At 42.8% G+C, this 17,195-nt stretch overlaps 1 long non-coding RNA gene across 1 annotated transcript in view; it reads right to left on the bottom strand.

The window, feature by feature from the left end:
• Nucleotides 1-1,319: 1,319 nt before the first annotated feature.
• LOC122800001 overlaps nucleotides 1,320-17,195 on the bottom strand; it is a 65,275-nt gene continuing 49,399 nt past the window's right edge. Inside the window, exon 2 of the long non-coding RNA XR_006364519.1 lies at nucleotides 1,320-1,470. This is a non-coding gene — a long non-coding RNA (uncharacterized LOC122800001). The remainder of the gene's footprint in view (nucleotides 1,471-17,195) is intronic.

Here is a 17,195-nt window from a genome sequence, read left to right as displayed (position 1 = left end):
TTACTTTCTGCCATTCTAGACTTCCGGGGGCGTGTACGCTTACAAAGCTTAGCCTACGGACATGCCCCCTATCGTCTTACACGGACCGTGTAAGACTTACAGTGTGATTCAGCATGCCTCATGCACCTCATGCAATATGCATGACATGCTGACATCACACCGTTTAACTGCAGCCTCCGTGTAAGAGTTATAACTCTTACACGGAGGCTTCCTGAATCCTGCCCAATGTAAACATAGTATGGTTTGTTCTCTTTTCTGTTAATAAATTTAAACTCCTGATGCAACTTAAAATGTGATGACTTAATAAAGATGTTTATAAAAAGAGTACTATGTGCCTTTGTTTTACTGATTCTGGCTAATTACAAACAACTGTTCACAGCTGCACTGCCAGACTGCCCTTCTGTTGTATCTTGTACATCACTTGTATAATCCACTGATTCAATATTATATTTACTCAGTAAAACTTTAATCTCTTTATTCTTTCCCCTCCTTACTGTTGGCTTTAATCAATATCTCCTATCATTGGTAATATGAATTTAACTTTCCCAGATTTATTAACTTTCTTAGTTTGATCCTTAATACTAACTTTTCTATACTATATCTTAACCACTTTACTTTCTCACTGCCACAAACTGAAGAATGATTTTTGGCTGGCTTTAAGCAAGAAGGCAACTGCTCTCTCAATAAATATTAAGTATAGATATCTATCTGTATTTAGGCTTCTTAACGAAGCAGTGATTATTTTGTGATCATCCCTCATAACTACAAATGCAAAGCACTGCAAACAATCGACAGAAAGAAGAGCTGCACTTAGAAAACATGCTATTTTTCTGCAGGTATGCAAGCCCCGTACTACCCCAAACTACTTACATAGTCCAACTTTGAGTCCTGCATCTCTGGGAAGGGGGAAAACCCTGAGAAATCACAGACTTACTCTTTACTTATCAATATGTTTTGCACATTAGTGATCATACTTAAGAGTGCTCATTACCAAGCAAACCCAGCAGTCATCTATTGATTACTCCTTTCCATTGCTACCAGTTATGTTTCTCATACAAACACCTGAGAAATATGCAATCAAACTGTAAAAATTGTAGTCTATGAGTTGTTTGGTATGCTTTGTTCACAATAACCTTTTGTTTAAATTTGATCTACTATTCTGTAAATATTCAGAAATTGCTTTTCACGAATACTAAAATGTCTGTAGTGTATTTTGGCCCAGGTTGTGGCTCAAAAGGGTCCAAATACAAAGCTATCTACATTAAAAATAAAGCCAATCAAATAAATAAATGATCAAAAACAACCATGAACAATGAATGGAAGTGACTATTTGTTGCTTTTAATGGTTGCAAAAGTCCATGGTATTTAACCAATTGTACATTTTCCTTTTTTTGAACACAGATGTATTCTTTGTGCAAGCTGTTATTGTTTTGGATCAGGCTGGAGCTGAAAATGGTCCACGGACTAGTTCTAGAAACATTAAATACATAGCATAAGTACAATTTAGATAAATGCATTGAATCAAATGCAGTTAATGCAAATTTACTACATTAATTTCCCACACCACTGTACTTTCATCAACACGGTTTTGTCTGTCCTTAAGCAAAAAAGGAACTGTACTCTAAATTGCTTCAGTTCAGTTGGATAATCAGGGCAACGGAATACCCACTTCAGTGGGCAGGCATACCATGCTAACAAAGAAATTAGAAAGAAAAAGTACATTATAATAAATTTCAAAACTGGTAGTGTAGTAATACAGTAACTTCAACACAGCACCAATGAAATATGCAGGAAACGTCTATTAGGTCATTGTGTTTTAAGATACCTGGCCTCAACTCTACAGCATTCATTCATATTCTAAGGAAATCTTTAGGAGGTCAATATGTTTGGCTGCTTTTCATATATACTGCAAACCTTTCTGAATTATAGGCCTTCAGAATGTTCTTACTTTCAATGCCTTCAAAGGAATTAAACACATCAGAAAAGCCATTATAAATTATTTTTCTAGCAAAGCTTAAAAAAATAATAAAACAGTTTAACAGGTACTATCATGGACAAAATGGTCATTCTTAAGGGCCTATTTGCTAGGAAAAAGAGGAAAGGCCATGATCTGACTTTACAAGTGCATTACAAAATGGAAGAATGTTAATGCTGCTGAGATCTGAATGTACAGTTTTACATGCTGGAAAAAGAGGAAAGGCCATGATCTGACTTTACAAGTGCATTACAAAATGGAAGAATGTTAATGCTGCTGAGATCTGAATTTACAGTTTTACATGCTGGAAAATAGGACTGGACAACATGGCAATTTAACTTGAGGCTCCCATCCACTCAAAGTGAATACTTCTACTACATGAGAGGCATCACCAAATGCAACAGAATTCATACAGGAAAAAAATGGTATATGAAATGCAGACATTTGTTTTAAATGTATGCAACTGCAGTTCAAACAGCAGTGTGTTTCTTACCATTCCCTGTTGTAAAGATTTAAGCCCAAACTATCTGTAACGCTGTAAAAGTGGTGACTCTCATAGTACAACTAATCCTGGCAAGATGGTAATAGCTAAATATTGATCAATATATGTAACATTTTAATGATAAAACTGCTAAGACTCATATTTTGCTTTTTGAATAAAATTGCTACTTTCTACACGAAACAGATTGCTCAGCAGCGTTATATTACAGCACTGTAAACTACAGTGTAGCCTACATTTGCAGCCAATTCAGGCAGCCTGTCTGTCAAACTGAAGCTAACACTGCTTTTGCGCTACCAATACAATAAACAGTTAACGATATATGTGCATACAGATTCAATGACTTTATCAGATACGTAAGAAACTGCCATGAAGTGGGGGTGGTGGTAGAACAAAACATGCAATAGAAACGACAAGCCTTTAGGCAGTACTCTTCTCAAAGACAGCACAAAACTAAAACCTGTCATGTTTGACATTAAAGGAAGGCTGCAGACTTCTCGTGGCATAACCGGATGAGTTCCAAAGGTGACTCTGTGCTAGTTAAACATTAACCAGGGGCCGGCATGAAAGTTACCATGCTGGGGACAAAACTGCAATTCTAATGAGCTTTTGTGTTTTTCCAAGTCCTAAACTTATTCCTTATTCTCAATCAGCAAAATTATTTCAATAAGTATATAACAGAATATAAATAATTAAATTGGTTTGCAGGCCTATTATCTTTTGGGACTGTTATTTAAATCGGGTGCCAACTTTCTATAAAATACATTTTAAACTTATCCAAATCAGTTTTCCTGGATGACAACAGGTTTTTACCTTGAAAGGGAAAAGGCAGCATTCATTACAGTAGGAGGTGTGGTTCTGGTCACAGTATGGCGCCTTTCACTCTGGTAATTGAAAACTATTTCTTAAAAGGGAGAGAGGCAAAAAGATGCTCTTGCTGTAGGAAAGTACAGTTGTGTACACTTACCATAAATGTAGATGTTCGAGTGTATTCACTGTTGCAGTCATCACATTTGGGTTATCTGCTTGCAGTAGCCGTCAGTCTGCCTGATTAACAAAATCTTGGGTCCTGCATCAGTTGCTGTCCCTTCTTCCATGACGTCAGGTCGTCAGGGGTATAAAACATGCAGCCGACACCATTACTTCAGTTTTTCTTACCCCAGATGTCAGGTGCCCCCCAATGGGAAGCAATTAAATCTATAAATATACAAGGTTATACCTCCAACAAAAAAGCAAACACACCAAAAAGCTTTTGTGCATAGTAAAGGAGGGTAGAGGTATAGCCAAAAGAAATAAGGGTGTTGGAGGGAGGGTAACCAGGACTGCCAACAGTGAATACACTCGAACATCTACATTTATAAATGTACATAACTGTGCTATGTTCTTTGTGTTTCACTGCTGCAGTCATCACATTTGGGTAGATTCCCAAAGCTAAGGATGGGAGGAGGAATTTAGACAGCATTAGGACCAGCTATAAGGCCCAGCAAGACTGCAGTGGCAAAGCCAGCCCTGGATTTAGAGAAAATTGGCAGATGGTAATGCTTGGTGAAAGTATGTACAGAACTCCAGGTAGCAGCTTCTAGTATGTCCCTGGTAGGGACACCCCTGAGAAAGGCTGTAGAGGTAGATGCAGCCCTGGTTGAGTGGGATCTGATCCCCTGTGGGATAGGTTTTCTCTGGTGCTCGCAGAAGAAATGAATGCAATGGCCTATCCATTTGGAAATGGTTTGCTTTGAAATATCCTTTCCCTCTGCCCCTGCAGCAAATGCCACCAGCAGTTGTTCAGATTTCCTTTGAGGTGTAGTCCTGTCCAAGTAGAATCTAAGTTGTCTGTGCACATCTAAGGAGTGCAGTATCCATTCCTCTTTGTTCTGTGGATTAGGAATTGAGGTATAGTCCTGTCCAAGTAGAATCTAAGTTGTCTGTGCACATCTAAGGAGTGCAGTATCCATTCCTCTTTGTTCTGTGGATTAGGAAAGAAGGTTGGCAAATTAATGGACTGATTAAGGGCCACACTGGATACCACCTTGGCAATGAAGGAAGGATTGGTCCTGAGGGACACCCTGTCCGCATAAAAGACTCCACTAGGCTCCACTGCCATAAAGGCCTGTAATTCAGACACACTTCTTGCTGAAGTGATTGCTAAAAGGAAAGCTGTTTTCTAAGAAAGGCATTTTAAGTCTGCAGTAGCAGCTGGCTCGAAAGGAGGAAGAGTGAGTTTTTCCAATACAAAGTTAAGGTCCCAGGCTGGAGTTGGAGCTCTACTGGGTGGTCATAAATTATTGGCCCCTCTGAGGAACTGCTTGAGCAGTGGATGAGAGAAGAGGGGAGGTTCTGTGTTATAATGAGCTGAAATGGCTGAACCGTGAATTTTGATGGAGGAGAAAGACAAGCTCTTGTGAAGCATCTCAGTTAAGTATTGTAAAATCTGAGGTAAATTGGGCACTGCTGTGCTCATCCATTGAGACTGGTTCCAGGCACAGAATCTTTTCCATTTTTCAGCATAAGATTTTCTAGTACTAGGCCTCCTTGCCTCTAAAATGATATCCATCACTGGTTTACTGAGGGATGGTAAAGGAGAGATTAGGTAGTTAGCCAGGCTAGGTTCAGTGTTTGAAGCTGAGGGTGCAGAATCTGGTTCTCCTGCTGAGACAATAGTGTACGAGTCTGAGGCAGGTGCCATGGGGCCAACAGTGACACACTGCGCAAGAGGGGGTACCAGTTTTGGCATGGCCAGTCTTATGCAATCCTTGGTTGTCTTGTTTGATCTTTAGTAGAACTTTGGAGAGCAGAGGCAGGGGAAGAAAGGCATAAACTGACGGACAGAGCATCCACTTTCCAAGCTTGTTTGTGGGGAGTCCTTGTGCAAAATTTGTCCAATTGATAGTTCTGGGGGGAGGCAAACAGGTCTATATCTGGGCTCCCCCATTTGCTTGTCAATATGTTGAAAATCCTTAGTTCCAGTTTCCACTCGTGTGGATCCATGAGGTTTCTGCTTAGTTCGTCTGCCAGTGTATTTAGTTTTCCTGGAAGGAACTGAGCTTGTGGATGCAGCTGGTAGCTCAAGGTTGTGTTCCACAATGCCATGGCTAGTCTGCAGAGGGTATAAGAATGTGTACCCCCCTGCTTGATATGTACCACATAACAGTGATGATGTCCGTCTTTACCATTAATTGTCCTGGAAGAATGTGGTTCTTGAAGGCTGTCAGAACATTCCGTACAGCTAATATTTCTTTTTGACTGATATGCAGGTGCATTTGACTTGGGTTCCATTTGCACTGAATGCACTTCCCTGCCAGGTGAGTCCCCCATGCAGAGTCTGATGCATCTGTTGTTAGGGTTTGGGTGGAAGGGGGTAGTGTGAATGGTAGTCCCTTGTTTTGGTGGCAGGCCTCTGCCCTCAAAGGAACTCTAGGCGTAGGCAAGGTATGATAGGAATCATTGCTTCCAGATCCTGGGAATGCTGACACCATAGGCTTTTTAGATACCATTGTAATTTCCTCATATGCAGTCTTACATATGGAATTAAAAGAATGCAGGAGGCCATGAACCCCAAAGCTTGGAGTATTTGCCTTGCAGATAGCAGGGTTTTGCTGGCCATTTGTTGGAAGTAGGTTGCCAAATGAATTTGTTTCTCTGAAGTAAGGAAAGCCATCTGGGAAGTTGTATTCAAGCTTGCTTCCAGGAATATAATTTGTTGACAGGGTACCAGGTGTGATTTCGTTTCGTTTATGGTGTACCCCAGACAAGTTAGCACCCTTTATACAAAGGCCAGATGACTCAAAAGTATGTCCTGGCTTTCTGCCTGAATTAGACAATTGTCCAGGTATGGGTATATTTGAATATCTCTTTGCCTGCAAAATGCAATGACTGGAGCTAGGCACTTTGTGAATACCCTGGGCGCAGTAGATAAGCCAAAGGGCAGTGCGTGTAGCCTGCTTTGAAGTGTAGGTATCTTCTGTAAGATTCCCTGATTGAGATTTGCAGGTATGCTTCCTTTAAATCTAGTGTTGTCAACCAGGCTTCTTTGTCTAGCATGGTGAAGAGTCAGCATCTTGAATTTTGGAATCACCAAAAAGGTTTTTAGTGTAGACAGGTCCAGGAGAGGACGCCATGAATTGCCTTTTCTGGGTACCAGGAAAAGTCTTGAGTAGAAACCTTGTCCCTTTTCATCTTCTGGTACCAATTGAATAGCCCCCATGCTTAAGAGAGAGAGAACTTGCTTTTGGGCCTCTGTCCACTGATTTGGGGGTAGATCTGGCCACCTGCTTGGTGTTGGTAATGTGTGGAAGTGAAATCTGTATCCCTGGGACACTATATTTAAAACCCATTTGTCCTGGGTAATGAGTTCACAGTTCTTTGCATGAAGAGCAATCTTTCCCCCCAAAGGGGCAGTCAGTTGAGAAGTGCTTGGAAGTTTTAAAAATAAGTCATTGAGACAGTTTACCATGGGGGGAGTTTTATTACTCCCAGATTTGGAAGTGGAGACCCCCCCACTGCTTAGTTCTGTGTGTACCCTGGAACAGAAGACTGGGAGCTCTGCTGGATCTGAGTTTGGACTGAGAAGGTCTGGAAGTGGCAGGAAAGGACCAATTTTTGGAAGGCCAATGCCTACTAAACCTTGGGGATTGTACTTGTAAAAAATATTTAACAATTTGCATAGATTTAGCTTTTTCCTCCATCTTTTTAAGAACTTCTTCTGCCTTGTTGCCAAACAGGCGGTCTTGGTTTAAGGGAGCATCCAGTAATTTCGCTTTAACATGACCTGGCAAGGTTTGCTCCTTAAGCCAACCATGCCTTCTAAGTACAGACCCAGTTACTGTAGCCCTGCAAGATGCCTCCAGTGAATCAAAACCACATTACAAATTATGTTTTCCAACTTGTTCAGCTGAATGCAGTAAATCCTGTAAATCAGTTAGTTGTGTACTCACCATATCGATCGATGTATGTGGTCCATCTCGCCTACATTCTTTACTCACGGGTTCAGAGCCGAGAATCGGCACCGACTCGGCCAACTTATTTCTCTAGCACGAAGTCTCTAATTGGCTGGGCTAACCCGGTATTCCAAGATGCACCTCGCCATAGCCCCAGATCTTGTTTGCAACCATTCAAGTCATAACCCATACACAACCAGCACTGGAAGGAACTCCAGCCAAAAGGAAAGAAAAAAAACACTGACCTTGAAGGGTTCTCAGAGCCAATATTCCTCCAAATCCTTTAGGAAGGGGGCAGGTGGGAGGGTACGTAAGAATGTAGGCAAGATGGACCACATACATCGATCGTTATGGTGAGTACATAACTAACTGATGTTACGTGGTCCTATCTCGCCTACATTCTTTACTCATGGGACAGCATCCCCAGCACCTCTATCCTGGGAGGCTCATAGGAAGATACTCCTGAGAACCGTGGAACCAAAGGAAGCCCAGCCCCTAGAAGCCATGTCCAGCTTGCAATGAGTAATAAAAGTGTGAGGAGAGGCCCAGGTGACCACATCACAAATATCATCCAATGAAAGCCTGACATGGTAAGCTATTGATGTAGACACTGCCTTGGTAGAGTGAGCTTTGTAGAGTGAGTGAAAAGGTAAATTTCTGCCTGCTGATGAGTAGATAAAGGAAATACAATCTTTGATCCATTTAGAAATTGTGCACTTGGAAATAGGGCAACCTGCTCTGTTCTCTGAGAAGGACACAAACAGCTGATCAGACTTCCTAACATGCTTAGTCCTGTGTAAATAGAACCTCAGCTGCCTGTGCACATCCAACTTGATGGAACCTGAACTCTGCTTTATTGGAAAAGTTTGGAAAGAACACTGGTAACTCAATAGATTGATGGAGATTAACAGTGGATGACACCTTTGGAAGGAAGGATGGGTTAAGTCTCAGGGAAACTCTGTCCTTATGAAAGGTCAAATACGGAGGTTTAATGGACAGAGCTTGAAGTTCTGATACTCTTCTGGCCGATGTAATGGCTATTAGAAACGCAGTCTTCCAAGATAAAAATTTCAATTCACAGGTGGCAGCCAGTTCAAAGGGCGGTGAAGTGATGGTTTGTAGCACAAGGTTTAGATCCCATGGCATGACACAGGAGGGTGAAGTAACCAGGTGCCTTTCAAGAAGGCCTTACAGAGTTTATGGCCCATAAGAGAGGGCTCGTAAGATGTATGAAAATTGGAAATTGCAGCCAGCTGCACCTTAATGGTAGTGGGCGCGGAGCCCTGACGGAAAAGCATGGCTAAAAAATCTAAGACCGACGGAATTGGGGCTGTGAAGGTGTCCAAACCTTGGGCCTGAGCCGAAATGGAGAATCTCTTCCATTTTCTGGAATAAATCCTTCTGGTGGAAGACTTATGAGGCAAAGACAAGATGTGTACCACTTCAGGTGAAAAGGAATGTCGTCTAACTAGTGATGGAAGTAGAGCAGCCAGGCTGTCAACCTGCGGGTTTGCAGGGAGGGATGGAGCTCTCCTGACATGTGAATCAGTAGGTCTGGCACTGGGTCCAGAGTCCAAGGACCGTCCACTGTGTACTGCTGAAGAAAGGGGAACCATATTTGTTGAGGCCAGTGTGGAGCAATAAGAATCATCCTGCTTCCCAAAGATATGGCTTTCTGAATCACTCTTGGTAACAGAGGAAATGGAGGGAAAGCGTAGACCAGACCAGGAGGCCAATCGTGGACTAGAGCGTCCCTGGGTGACTCCCCCTGTGGGGGGATCAGTGTGAAGTACTCGCTGCATTTGGCATTGAGGGGACTGGCAAAGTGATCGCAGCAAGGCTGACCCCACCTATTGAAAATTTGAACCGCCACTCGGTTGTTCAGGGACCACTCGTAAGGCATCAGAATAGCTCTGCTCAGCCTGTCCGCTATCACATTGGACTTTCCCGGAATGTGCATTGCCACTAAAAATTGTTGGGAAGATACTGCCCAATGCCACACTCAAATGGTCTCTCTACAGAGGGGATAAGACTTGGTTCCCCCCTGCTTGTTCAGGTACCACACCACGGACATGTTGTCCGAGTGAATTGCAATCTTTCCCAGAGGAAGAGAGTTTTGGAGTGCTTGCAATGCTAGAAATCCCACTCTCATTTCCAGAACATTGATGTGCAGGTGTACCTCGTGATCTTGCCACGTGCCTTGGACCGTCCTGCCAAGATAATGCCCCCCCACCCCATCTGGGAGGCATCTGTGGTCACCGTGGCCACTGGAGACATAGGAATCAAGCTCCTCCCTTTGTCCAGATTGGTGGAACATAGCCACCAGTGGAGGTCCTGTTTGCATCGTTCTGTGAGAAGTATCAAGTGGGAAAGAGGAAGTTTCTGAAATGACCATTGGACTGAAAGGAGCCATTGTAGGATCTGCATGTGTAACCTGGCTAGAGGCACCAGCATGATGGTGGCGGCCATGGAACCCAAAAGCTGGAGAACTAACCTGGCTTGAACTCTTTTGAGGGGCAACAGTGCGTGGATCTGAGACTGCAGCACTCTTATTCTCTCTTGTGGCAGAAAGGCCCACATTTGAATAGAGTCTAGCTCTGCGCCTATAAAAACAACACGCTGTGAGGGCAGCAAGGCAGACTTTTCTCAGTTCAAAGTAATTCCTAGTTGTTGAAAAGTGTAATGGTAGCCTCCCTGGCTTGAATGAGGAGATGCCTGGTGGGGGTGGTGAGAAGCCAGTCATCCAAATACGGAAACACCTGGAATCCCTGATGTCTCAGGTGAGCTGTCACCACTGCCAAACACTCGGTAAACACCCTGGGGGCTGTGGTGAGACCAAAGGGCAGGGCACGAAACTGAAAATGAATGGCTCCCAGCCAGAAGAGTAAGTGACTCCTGGATGCCTTGTCCATTTTGATGTGGTAGTAGGCATCCTTGAGATCGATGGAGCACATCCATACTCCTTTTTCCAGCAATGGAAAAATGGACTGAAGCATGACCATTCGGAACTTGGACTTCAGTACGTAGTGATTCAGTCGACTGAGATCCAGAATGGGTCTCAGGTACCCTGTTCTTTTCGGCACCAAAAAGAGTCTTGAGTAAGTTCCTGATCCGATACGGTCTGAGGGGACTGGTTGGATGACTCCTTTTTCTAGCAGCTTTGCAACGTCTAGTGCTGCTTGATCCTGTTGACTGGGTGGGACATCCGGGATTCTTCTGACTGGAGGGGATGTTGATAAAAAGGGGATAGTGTAACCTCCGGTAACTATTCGAAGCACCCAACGATCCTGGGTGATGCTTTCCCAGGCTTTCAGATGCAATGAAATTCGGCCCCCGACTGGCTCCGGAACAGCAAAGTTGGGCAACGCCTCCGGAATGCTGAAAGGAAGATCCACAAAAGGAATCGCAGTCTCCCGAGTTGCGGGGGCCTCCTCTGCCCCTAGGACAGCGTCTTCCAGAATAATTTCCCCCTCTGGAGGAGGACTCACCTTGAGCTGCAGGGAAGGACTTTTGAGACTTCTTGAACCACATCCCCCCCCCCCTCTCTGAGCCTTGGGGTAAGGCCTATAAGGGAGAGAGAAACGGGCCCCTACGGCAGATAGGGTCTTTCCCTCCTGTTTGCATCTGGTGAGGGTGTCTTTCACTTTGGTCCCGAAGTGAGAGGACCCATCAAAGAGGGCGTCAGTGAAGGAAGACTTAAAGGCCTCCGCGAAATGACACAGGCGCATCCAGGCTTGCCTTCTGAGAGCTACACCTGAGCTAGCTGCCCTACTTGCCCCTTCGGCTGCATAAAAATATGAGCCTCATGGACGTGTTAACAATGGAACAAAGGGTAGAAAACTGGGCGTTAATAGTCTGCGCTACCACCTCAGGCATGTTACCTATCAGGGTATCTCCTAGCTCCTTAAGGAGATCACTTTAGAGCCGAGTGAAATGACAAAGGTAATTCAGCGACCGCAAGGTAAAGGTCGCCGAAGACAGGGTACGCTTCTCGTACCAGTCCATACTCCTGGACTCCTTGTTAGGAGGATGGACGGAAGAAGAAGCCTCTGCACCTTCCTGCTGAGTGGCTGCCACCACCACCAAGGCATCTACAGAAACCCCTTTGGTCAGGAACTCTTTCCCCGGGGGAGCAGAAAGGAACTTATTTGGACGTCTGGGCACCGGTTCCACGGAATCAGGGTTCTCCCACACCCTTCGACATATCAAATCCAGGAGTTCGTCGAAGGGTGGAGACACCCAGGAGGCGGAGGGTTGAACTCCGAAGGCCTTGAGGAATACCGACTCCTCCTCAGAGGGGATCTTGGAAGGCCAGTCGCCTCTCTGCCTCAAAATTTCCAGGATGTCGGAGAAAGAGACGTCATCGGAGGACGACTTTGGGGACCCCTCTGACTCCTCGAGGTCGGTATCGGAAGTGAGGGACTCGTCCTGGGAGTCTATGTGCTTCCTCTTGCACAACTTCTTTCTAGGGGCCTCCTCAGGCACCAACTCTGGGTATCCCCAGACCTTCGGGCTCCGCCATCCAAGGATAGGGGGGAGTCAGAGGCTCTAGCCGGGGTGTAGGGGGATAGAGTGACCGATCCAGGTGATGTAACTGACGATCTGGCCAGTGCGCTCCTCATGGCCTCGAAGGCAGGTCCCCCCAAATCAGAGGACCGACCCGTCTCCGAGACCACGACTGGAGTCAAGATTCCCTGAGCTGATGCACCGAGAGGGAGGCTCGGAACCAACAGGAGTCCCGAGGTATCCCCCTTGGGTCCGACTGAGGAAACCCGAGTACTGAAACCAGAGGATGGAACCGACATGGTTGGAGCCAACGCCGGCTCTGATAAACTCACATGGAGTATCGGAGCCGGCACGAGACCATCACTCGGCGCAGAGCACTCTGGCTCCGATGACACATGGGTGCTTGGAGGAGGAATCATCGATACCAGAATAGGGACTGGCTCTGGAGCCGACTGGGTCGGAGCTGACAACAGTTTTGCTAACACCGGCGACTGCAGGAGCCTCTGGACCACCCTTATCCACATCCAAATCAGACAGCCTAGAGAATTTGGAAGAAATAGAAGGAAATCGGGATCTCCTACCTGGAGACTCATGCCTGACACTGGGTGTGACCGGCTCTGAATGGCTCCAATAATATCGGAGCCGAGGTCGACTCCAGTACAACAGATACCTCCTGCGGCCCCGAGGACAATGGAGCCGAGGAGGTAGTATCCATTTTCGAAACCTTCTCCTGCGGCCCCGAGGACAATGGAGCCGAGGAGGAAGTATCCATTTTCGAAACCCTATTGCGGCCCCGAGGACAATGGAGCCGAGGAGACAGTAAGCACTTTTGAAACCTTCTCCGTAGGCTCCGAGGAGGCAGATGGAGCCAGAGATCTTTTCTTGGCCTTAGAAGGCTTAGACTTAGCACTAGAAAAAGAAGAAGAAGAAGAATCTAAGAACTCCTCAAAGGAGGGCTTAATCAGGCCCTTCAAAATCCTGCAGTACTCTAGGGCTAAAAACGTGGCAAAAAATGCAGGACTCTTGCAGGTGAATAGCACCAAGACAATAAACACAGATGGAATGCCCATCTGTAATGGACATTTTGTAGCCACATTTCATACACTTTTTAAACCCGGAGGGTTTATGCTCTTTCTGCTCTTTAGACATGGTAAATAACAGTCCAACCTACTGCTTTTAAAACCCTAAATTAGTCATCAATTAAATATACTAAATGTTAATTAAATGCCTTAAAGGTAAACAGGCAAAGAAACCTTACTTCAAGTACAAGATTCCTCACAATCAATAAATTAGACGTTACTTCATAAAATATATTCTTCATAAAGTATATACGCAAAACCAACATACTCTTTTTCAAGTGTTTAAATACAGAAACTACATGTATATATTAGAAGAATTAAAAATTGTGTCAGTGAATTAAAATACTAATAACACCTAATAAAATAGGTAGACCATGACATATAAAAATAAAACTTACAAAGATAATGTAAAAAGAATGTCGAAAGAAATGCAAGTAAAATTAAACAAGTCCCAAGTATAATAAAGTAAATTATAACATTCATTTACATAGTTGGTTAAATCAAAATGCACCCAATTCATAATTCCTTATCAGGGTGCTAAAAGAATAAGAACATATGTCCAAATACAATACATTTTTGAAAAATCTATAAATACCCGTGCCACGAGTACCCCTAAAAAGTATATACTAATAACAACACTGGTACCTACCACTACCTTTTAAGACTTAAAATACTCAATAAACAAGATATGGAACATGCTTCATTAAGACCTGGGAAATGGTAAGCTTCTAACCTAATCTGCCAATGTAGTTCAAGTGCCAATAACTTTAAAGAGGCTGGACCACCTCTATTGTCAACAACAAGTTGGTCTATAGCTATAAATTTAAACTGATGGGTGGGGAATTCGACAACATGTTTAGCAAGGGCATTCGTTAGTTTAAGTTTTTTAATAGCGTACTGGTGTTCATAAATACGTTCCCTAAACTTGCGTTCAGTCTTCCCCACATAAAATGCCGAACAATTTTGGCATGACGCTAAATATACCAACATCTTAGAATTACAATTGTTCCTATGTTTCAATTTGTACTCTTGGTTGTTGACAGAAAATTTACTAGATTCAATAATGTAGTTACAAAAATTGCATGGTGGCATTTGAACATTCCCGGAGATCTTGTATTGGAGGGTTTCATCTCAAACCAGGACTTGAGATTCTTGTCCTTCCTGTAAGTCACCTTTGGAGTTGTACCTAACTTTGCAGACACCCCTGGGTCAGCTCTGAACAATTGCCAGTTCTTCCTGACAATCTCCCACAAAATGTCACTATCAATAGCAAAAGTGGTAATAAATCTAGGTGGGTCCATCTCAGTGGTCCTATCAACAATTCCTAGACTCAAATTACTGACAGAAGGTGTCAACATGGTAGAGACAGCTCTTTCCTTAAATGGTAGAAGTGGTACATAAACATTAGACCTCCTTTTAAGTGAGACTTCCTTAATTAAGTCATCAATGAGTTTGAAGGGGTAACCCCGACTCAAAAACATCCCTTTAAGTGTTATACATTCGGCATCAAATATGTCATCTCTACTGATGATTCTTGCTGCCCATACTAGCTGTCCTTTAACAACTGCACGTTTCTGTGTGAAAGGGTGACAGCTGGTAAAGTGCAGCAAGGTGTTGGAATAAGTAGGCTTTCTATATACCTTCGATGTATAACATAAAGCAGTAGGGTCCTTTTCTAAAGAGATGTCAAGGTAGGCTCCTTTTCTAAAGAGATGTCAAGGTAGGCTATCTGCTTAACATCAAAAGAAAAGGTGAATTCTAAGAATTCTGTCGTAACATTTAGGTGGTTGACAAATTCTACAGCCTGTGTCTCGTCCCCATTGAAAAGGATAAAGATGTCGTCTAAGTAACGTGTATAAAATGCCGAATGTTTACTATACAGGGGGTGGTTAAACACAAATTGATGTTCCCATTGTGCCATGACCAAGTTCGCCACACTTGCCCCATAGGGCGAGCCCATACCAACTCCCACAGTCTGTAAGTAATAGTTGTTCCCGAACATAAAAAAGTTCCTAGGTAATGTTAAATCCAAAAGTTCACAAACCAATGAGATGTCGTAACTGCTGGCTTCTGTAGCTCTCAGTCTGTCACGTACCCAATCGATTGCTATGTCCTGCGGAATGCAGGTATATAAGTCTTTGACATCCACCGTGAGGAAGTTATAACAATCCTCATATTTGATCTCATTAATCTTGGACAAAAAAGTCCATGAATCTTTGCAAATCTGTGTCTCCATGATGATGTATTTGCTAAGGACATGGTCCACCACTTTGGCACATGCGTAAGATGGTGAACCCCGGCTGTCAATCAAGAGCCGCATAGGTGGATTAGTTAAATTTTTATGGATTTTAGGTATACCGAAAAAATAAGGGGTTCTGGGGTGTGAAGTTGTCATATAATGGTATAAATCTAAGTTGATCCTTGATTCTAGAAACATTTCTTCAATCTGTTCCTTAATAATTCGATAGGCACCATTGACTTCATTTAGTGAACTCAATGCATATGCTGGGGTATCAAGCAATGCTGACATACGATCAAAATAATCATTGTTGTCAAAAATCACCACCCCACCTCCTTTATCGGGTTTGCAAATATGTAAATTATTGGAACGTAATACTTGTATGCAGTCAATTTCCGAATTGTTGGTAGTGTACTTTCCACATGGTTTGAAGTAAGTACTATGTGTCTTTGCTTTTATTTTAGTACTTCTTATATCAACCTCACATACCTGCTCAAACATGGACAGTAAAGGGTGGAGAGGGGGATTAAAAGTACTAGGTACATGCAGTGAATTGAATGTATCAGTGTATGCCCCCCCACCCATCATAAGTCTGAAGTTGAGCTTCCTGGTAAAGGTTTTGACGTCAATTATAGCCTTCACAAAATCAAATTTGTGATGTGGGACGTACGTATGACCCTTAGCCATAAGGTCCACCATTTTGGGGGTGATGATGATGTTGGAAAAATTATAAACATTAAAATCACCTAAAGTGTTCGTACTAATGGTTGGACCCTGTTGCCCTTGGTCCTCATTCGAGCCATTGGAAAGTGAAGGAGACAAAAGTGTTTCATCACTAAACTCTTCTTCTTGTATAGTGGGGGGCAAGGAATTAAGTGTCAGAGCTACTAACGAATGATCCTCCTCTGATTCATTTGGTTCGACCATTGACGTTGTGTTTTGGGTCTCGCCCCTAAAAAATTCCCCTGTGGGTTGACATTATTATTGCCATTATTGTTGTTTCTGCTCTGTAACCTCTCACTCCTACGTAGCTCTACCAAGGGCATACGTTCGTTAGCCACAGTAGAATCTTCCTGGGTAGTACTGTCAAAGTTGTCATTTACAAGGACACCTTCACCTGCATTAGGATGGGCATTACTATTTGGATTAGTGTTGTCGAATTCCCCACACATCAGTTTAAATTTATAGCTATAGACCAACTTGTTGTTGACAATAGAGGTGGTCCAGCCTCTTTAAAGTTATTGGCACTTGAACTACATTGGCAGATTAGGTTAGAAGCTTACCATTTCCCAGGTCTTAATGAAGCATGTTCCATATCTTGTTTATTGAGTATTTTAAGTCTTAAAAGGTAGTGGTAGGTACCAGTGTTGTTATTAGTATATACTTTTTGGGGGTACTCGTGGCACGGGTATTTATAGATTTTTCAAAAATGTATTGTATTTGGACATATGTTCTTATTCTTTTAGCACCCTGATAAGGAATTATGAATTGGGTGCATTTTGATTTAACCAACTATGTAAATGAATGTTATAATTTACTTTATTATACTTGGGACTTGTTTAATTTTACTTGCATTTCTTTCGACATTCTTTTTACATTATCTTTGTAAGTTTTATTTTTATATGTCATGGTCTACCTATTTTATTAGGTGTTATTAGTATTTTAATTCACTGACACAATTTTTAATTCTTCTAATATATACATGTAGTTTCTGTATTTAAACACTTGAAAAATAGTATGTTGGTTTTGCGTATATACTTTATGAAGAATATATTTTATGAAGTAACGTCTAATTTATTGATTGTGAGGAATCTTGTACTTGAAAAGTAAGGTTTCTTTGCCTGTTTACCTTTAAGGCATTTAATTAACATTTAGTATATTTAATTGATGACTAATTTAGGGTTTTAAAAGCAGTAGGTTGGACTGCATTTAATGTATTCTGAAGAAGTCTGCTTATGAAGCA

The sequence above is a fragment of the Protopterus annectens genome, chromosome 4.part0 (assembly GCF_019279795.1).
Source record: "Protopterus annectens isolate FY-2018-M chromosome 4.part0, PAN1.0, whole genome shotgun sequence".
Lineage (NCBI taxonomy): Eukaryota > Metazoa > Chordata > Ceratodontiformes > Protopteridae > Protopterus > Protopterus annectens.
The sequence above is the reverse complement of the archived record's forward strand: the minus strand, read 5'-3'. Positions and strand labels throughout refer to the sequence as shown.